This window comes from Austrofundulus limnaeus, unplaced genomic scaffold (genome assembly GCF_001266775.1).
Source record: "Austrofundulus limnaeus strain Quisiro unplaced genomic scaffold, Austrofundulus_limnaeus-1.0 Scaffold28, whole genome shotgun sequence".
NCBI classification, from domain to species: Eukaryota; Metazoa; Chordata; class Actinopteri; order Cyprinodontiformes; family Rivulidae; genus Austrofundulus; species Austrofundulus limnaeus.
This window is the reverse complement of record NW_013952430.1, coordinates 3,082,976-3,089,503: the sequence shown is the minus strand read 5'-3', so window position 1 is coordinate 3,089,503 and position 6,528 is coordinate 3,082,976.

The following is a 6,528-nucleotide window of genomic DNA, read 5'->3' as shown; positions in this document are numbered from 1 at the left end:
GTTTGATTCCTTTGTATGTATGGATCACTTGGGTTGTTACCAACATCTGGTGAAAATTTCACGTCATTATCACCTCTAGTAATACTGTATATTTACTGACAAAAATGGTGACGTGGTCATTACTCATTTTACCCGCTGAATATTTAGCCATTATGTGAACACTAAAGCCAGATTAGAAAACAAAGGGCCTACAATAATAACATTGCTTCATAATAAATACTGCTTTTTGGTACAATTTTCAAACTCCTTTTCTTTTAGCACCAGATCCATCCATCCATGCATCCATCCATCCATCCATCCATCCATGCATCCATCCATCCATCCATCCATCCGTCCGTCCATCCATCCATCCATTTTCTTCCGCTTATCTGGTATCAGGTTGTGGGGGCAGCAGCCTACAAAGAGAGACCCAGACTTCCCTCTCCCCAGCCACTTGGGCGAGCTCGTCCGGGGGAATCCCAAGGTGCTCCCAGGCCATCCGAGAAACATAGTCCCTCCAGCGTGTCCTTGGTCTTCCTCTGGGTCTCCTCCCAGTGGGACATGCCTAGAACACCTCACCAGGGAGGCGTCCAGGAGGCATCCTAACCAGATGCCAGAGCCACCTCAACTTGCTCCTCTCGACGTGGAGGAGCAGCGGCTCTACTCTGAGTCCCTCCTGGTTGACTGAGCTTCTCACCCTACACAGCACCCGGAGTACCCCCCACAGGAATCCCCGAGGGACACGGTCTTCTCCAAGTCAACAAAACTCATGTAGAGTAGTTGAGCAAACTCCTTCCAGGACCCTGCTGAGGGTGTAGAGCTGGTCCGCTGTTCCACAACCAGGACAAAAACCACACTGCTCTTCCTGAATCTGACATTCGACTATCTGACCGACCCTCCTCTCCAGCACCCCTGAATAGACCTTAACAGGGAGGCTTAGAAGCACCAGATGTTGATTAAAGAAGAAGTGATGCTTAGAAAATGAAGAATTCTCACATTTTCATAAACATGGAGGAAGTAAAAGCAGAAGTTGAGGCAAAGGCTGGGGTGACTTCCCTGCAGCTTGTTTCATTGAGCTCTCTATGCCTTGGTTCATAGCAGAAGGAAGTGTGTGTTGTACCACCAGCTCAGCTCGTCTGAAGGGTGGTTGTATCTCCTGCTCCCATCATCAATGCTTTAGCTCAAGACTCAAGGAGAAATACAGAACTGTCTCAAGCAGGTTTCGGTCTGTTTTGAATGACACAATGGACTTCATTTCTGCTTAAATTCTGAGTGAGAAATTTCCTGTTTGGGTTGCATAATGTATTGGTAAGAGCAAAACTAAAAAATAAAATAAAATAAAATAAAATAAAATAAAATAACGGCTCAGTTGTGATGCAAGTACTGGTTACTCATTATCTTGACCCATATGGAAGGTGGACATTAGGAAAGTGCAGATGTAGTGAATTGTCAGGAAGTCCAAGCAGATGATTCAATAGCATTCCTTAAAAAATTTTAGAATAAAAACAAAAAAAGTTAAAAACACAGTTGCAACCTGTAGCTGTCTGACTCTAAAGCAAGAGACAGCAAGTTATCTGTATTGCACAATACTGTACAATATTTGGCAATAGCATGTTGAACAGTTTTTATATTCAGGTCAACATAAAAAACCCAAACCTGGACACCTCACCAGGAAACCCTCACTAAAAGTAGAAAAAATAAAATAAAATAAACTCACTAGGCACGAACAGATATTTAGCCCTTTGTATGACCTGAAATCCCGGGAGTTATTTTTTTTCCTCCATGTTGAATTACTACAGTTTTTGTTAAATGTTTTAATTCCTTAAAGGAATACATAGCCTGCCACCTCTCATTACAGGGTTTTGAATGATCATCTTACACCAAAAGACAGTACAGCCTTTGATCAAACTTAGAATACTGTTATGCACCATCACAATCAGTACTGTGTAATTTGTTGGCGAGAGCACCAACAGATTTAAGCTCCTACACACAGGAGAAGATACAGTACTTTCCCAGCATGAGGGGAACCATTGTGAAGTCCCTGTGTGGTGATTGGTCCAGCTTCATTCATCAAACTTACTGAATCAGTGTAACATTTTCTTTATTATTTTCCAAAGTCGATCATGAATCTAGTTGCTTCCAAAAATTAATCATTTGTGCATTAACTCAATTCAAAATGGCCACCGCAGCTGATTAACCCTAAACACAAAAATGGCTGTATCGTCATCAAGTTTAAGGATTCAGAAATCTTTATCATTCACTTCATATAAACATCAAATGTTGATGAAATGGAACAAAACTGGTTTCCCAGTTCCTGGTGACAGAACGTAAAACTAACTAAATATTAAAAGTAACTAAGAATAAAAATACAGTGAATAAATAACAGCAGGAGCTGTCTAAAGGGGCTGGAGCAGGAAGGCTACAACCTTCTGAGCAGCCACTCTCAGAGATGTTTTCTCCACTGATATACTGATGTTGAGCTGAATTTTAATGTGGTGGTAGTTGAGAGTCATCCTCAACACATACTCCGAGCACAAACAGACCTACCACTGTTGCATTATATTGTGCATGGTGTACGTTTGAAGTCTGGACCAACGGGGTCCTCATCACAAGATCATCTTCTAACACTGTGGCATGAAATGCAGCAGGCAATATGCACTCCTTCAAGAAATGTTGGGCTTTGAATTGTTGTATAAAAGCAGAGAAACAAGTTAAATCGATACCTTAACAAAAAATTTAAAAAAGCTTCAAAGTTTTTGTGTAAGTTTTATGATTATCCTGAAAAAGTGTGTGTATTCAAGACAGAAAAGAGAATCAAATGATGGCTACAATTTGGTTGATTAGGTTCATGCACAACTCTATAAAATAACCTGCTTCAGTTATTTATTGAATTTTTATTCTTGACTAAAGGAGAAAATGTTTATATAGATGTCAAATTAGACTCCCTTATAATAGTCTTTGATTCTTTCAGCCCCCTCCTGTTTCCCTGTGATCGTTTTATCTTCCCGGTGGTCCTCAGTCGGCTTGTTGTTTTGAGCACAATCTTGGAAAACAATGTTTACAGGAGTGTGAAAACTAAAAGCACTAAAGATCTTGTGTAAAGTTAAGACATGAGAGAAGATTGAGCTGAAGGGCGTGTTCACTTTGACACTCACAGGAGCTTATTGTGGAAACAAACACAGCAGCAGTTTTTCCAGGAGGCTGCACTTTTTTCCCACAGGCCGAGGAGACAATAAGTTGTTCTAAACACTACAATCAGTCAAGGTTGTGTCTTTCCCAACGCACGTCTTGGTGGAGTCTGGGACAATATTACACAATGATCTGTTTCTGCTACAGTTAAATTTGATCTGGCATGACTTAAAATGAATCCACCCACAAAGGTGTTGGGTGTGTTTTTAAAATATGCAACAAAATATGTTTGAACCTCGTGTCTTGCTCAATGTCAGCTGCTGTCGTTTCTGACCCTGCAACAGCCAAACAGGAAGTGTCATCCGATGATTATTTATATGCAGTAACTATAAAGTTCACATGTAGATGTGCCTTAATGCTCTAAATGCAAAAAACAAAATAGATTTTGTATTAGCTGAGTATTTTTAAGAGAAGTATTGTTGCTTTGGAGTTTAAGCTAACTTTGTAAAAACTGCATCAACACAACAGCAAAATGCTAAAGTTACAAAAAACAGAAGCTAATCTATAATGGTTTCACAAAAAAAGAGTGCAACTAAACCCAATTTTAGCACAATCTTTATAAGACTATTACACATCCTGCTTTTATTTTGCAGAAAAGGGCTATAAGAGTCATCACTTGAAAAAAACACCATTATCCCTCTAATATATTATTTTGTAAACTGAAATTAATGAAATTCTATGATTTGACTGATTATATTTTGTTATTTGTGTATAAAGCACACCGAAATGCATTACCTATAAATGTTCGGATAAATTTTACAAAGAGAGAAAGCTGTTATAATCTTAAGAGAATAGAGATGTTCACGAAACCTAAATTTAGAACATGTTTGAAAGAACGATGCACCTCAATTCAAGGAGTGAGACTGTGGAACAATTTAGAAGACAATGTTAAAAGTGCCACATCAGTATGCATATTGAAGAGAATGATAAAGACTGGACTGTTAAAAAATATGAAATTGTTTAGTATGAAGACATTCACTTTGTTGTTCTAGAAAGTTTCAATGTTTTGTTGAGTTTTGTTAACTGAAGATCCTTATAGTTTGAATCTATATTTGAGAAAAAAAGGGGCAGATATAAGATTTTTTCTTCTCTCTGCCACCTTTCATTTCATTTTATATGTAATTTCTTTTTTATTGTACATAGAATTTTGTTTGTGAAATGAATAAAGTTTATAACTAACTAACTAAGATTAGCTACAAACGTTTATCAGTTAGAGGTACGTGCAAGAATGGTTTCCTGAAAGTATCAATAGAATCACTAGAGCGAGGGTGTCAAATTCAGTTTCATCGAGAGCCACATGAGCGGCACAGTGGCCATCAAAGGGACAGTTATAATTAACTTTGATGTTTCATGTTGAATTTCGGCTAAACATAAAATGGCACATTCCTCGTCTCATTGCTATGGCTGAGCCCTGCTAACAAACAATAACTGAGCTCTACATGGTATTTCATGCTTAGAAATAGCATCTTAACAGGTCCTCTTACTGAAAAGTACTGTGTACAACTGACTAAATGGGAAATAAATAAAATGATAAAATAATATCAAAAGTGAAAGTAAGAGTTTTACTTACTGTTGAGTTATGGTAAGTCTTAAACTCTCCCACTTTTCGACAGGGAATTCCCATGCATAACTGAAATGCATTATGGGAGATTTAAGTTTGTGGTCAATGCTGGCTATAAAGCAGCTTCTTTTGAGACATTAATATAGGCGTATTCAACTAACTTGCACAGGGGGGCCACAGTTATTCAAAGCCAACAACTCAGGTGCAGGACAAGTATTATTATCCTGCACCTACTGTTTATTTTGTTGCATCCAATAAAAATTTTTAAATTTATTAAGGTGGTGTTTGGCCCGCAGGCCCTGAATTTGACACGTGCTGCAGAGGTTCATGAGACATTCTGCTAAAAAATATTTAATGGTCAAGTTTATGAATATTTAAATATATATGTAGCTTTTCCTGTATTACAGTAAATCATTTTTGGCGGAGCACCTTTTCTATGACTTTTGGTAATTACCTCATTTTTATGGAGAGTAGATGGTGACACAGGCCTAAAACATTGTGAGTGAAGAAAACTAGCATGATTGTCACTTACATAGAATATGAATATATATATTTATTCTATATTATTGCTAGAGGGGGAAAAAGCCTTTAGAAGGATCTTGCTAAATGTTAAGGAAAGACCCCCATCCCAACTCAGAGCTGCAAGTCCCACTGAAACATGACTTCATGAGTCCTGTCTGAAGTCTTCATTCAGAATGCTTCACCGTTTCAAAGCCTCTTCTTGTTAACATTAGGCAGGTTGTAAGGTATAAAGTTAAACATGAATCTTCTGCATCAGAACATCAGAGTTGTTGAAATATTGTTTTAAAGGCCATCAGGCACTGTTAAAGCAGCAGACTTTGATCATCTGAAAAGGCACGAGCTGCTCCGGTTCCTGTTGGCTCGGGACTCGCAGTTTACTGATCGATGTCATGTGACATCAGTCTGGAATGTTTGTTGAGACACGGTGACTGGAACAGTGTGCGTTTCCAGGAAATCACATGCCTATAAGACGGCTACATTTGCAACAAAACAGTGGCAGCTGGGTTATCTCACACATAACACTGGGATGCTGTTCACACATTCAAATATTATCAAGGCCAAGACGTTAGCATGTGAAGCCTTTGACTATTTATTCCACAAAACTGTTTGTTACTACCAACATGGCAACGCGCTGTTAAATATGAATATATCACTTTAATTTCTTTTGATTTTATTGTTTTTTTTGGCATTTTATTGTTAATATTGTACTTTCAGGTATCCTTGGGTGTTTTGAACGTGCACATGCGAACTCTGATCACTTTTTTTAAAGGGATGCAGTTGTTTTGCCAAATGCGTTTAATTATGCACTCCCCTTCTTCATCTGCAGAGAAAATGTTACAATGTGCAGTGAACACAAAGAACAGCCTTTCACCAATGTTTCACACCTCTTGGTCAGACTAAACAAACACTGTACGAAGTGTCTTTACGGCCTGCCTTTCATAGAAGTGGGTGTTCATTACCCGTCTGCTGCTCGTGGGTCCATTTGGTCCGTTAGCAAAATATCATAAACCAGTGAAGCAATTTTAATGAAACTCACGAAAAGTTACTAGACATACTGTACATATACAACTGATTAGCTTTTGGACTCGGTGATGGCTACCACAGCCAATAGGCCTCACAATTCACAAAAAAAATTAACATCTCGTCCATTTTACAGATACTGAGCTAGAAACCTGTGATATCATAGCAGAGTCATGTCCAATGTTTTTGCGAGAGCGAACGGATGGTGTTAGAAATGTTTTCCTGTAAACAGATCTCACATGATTTTATATATATAT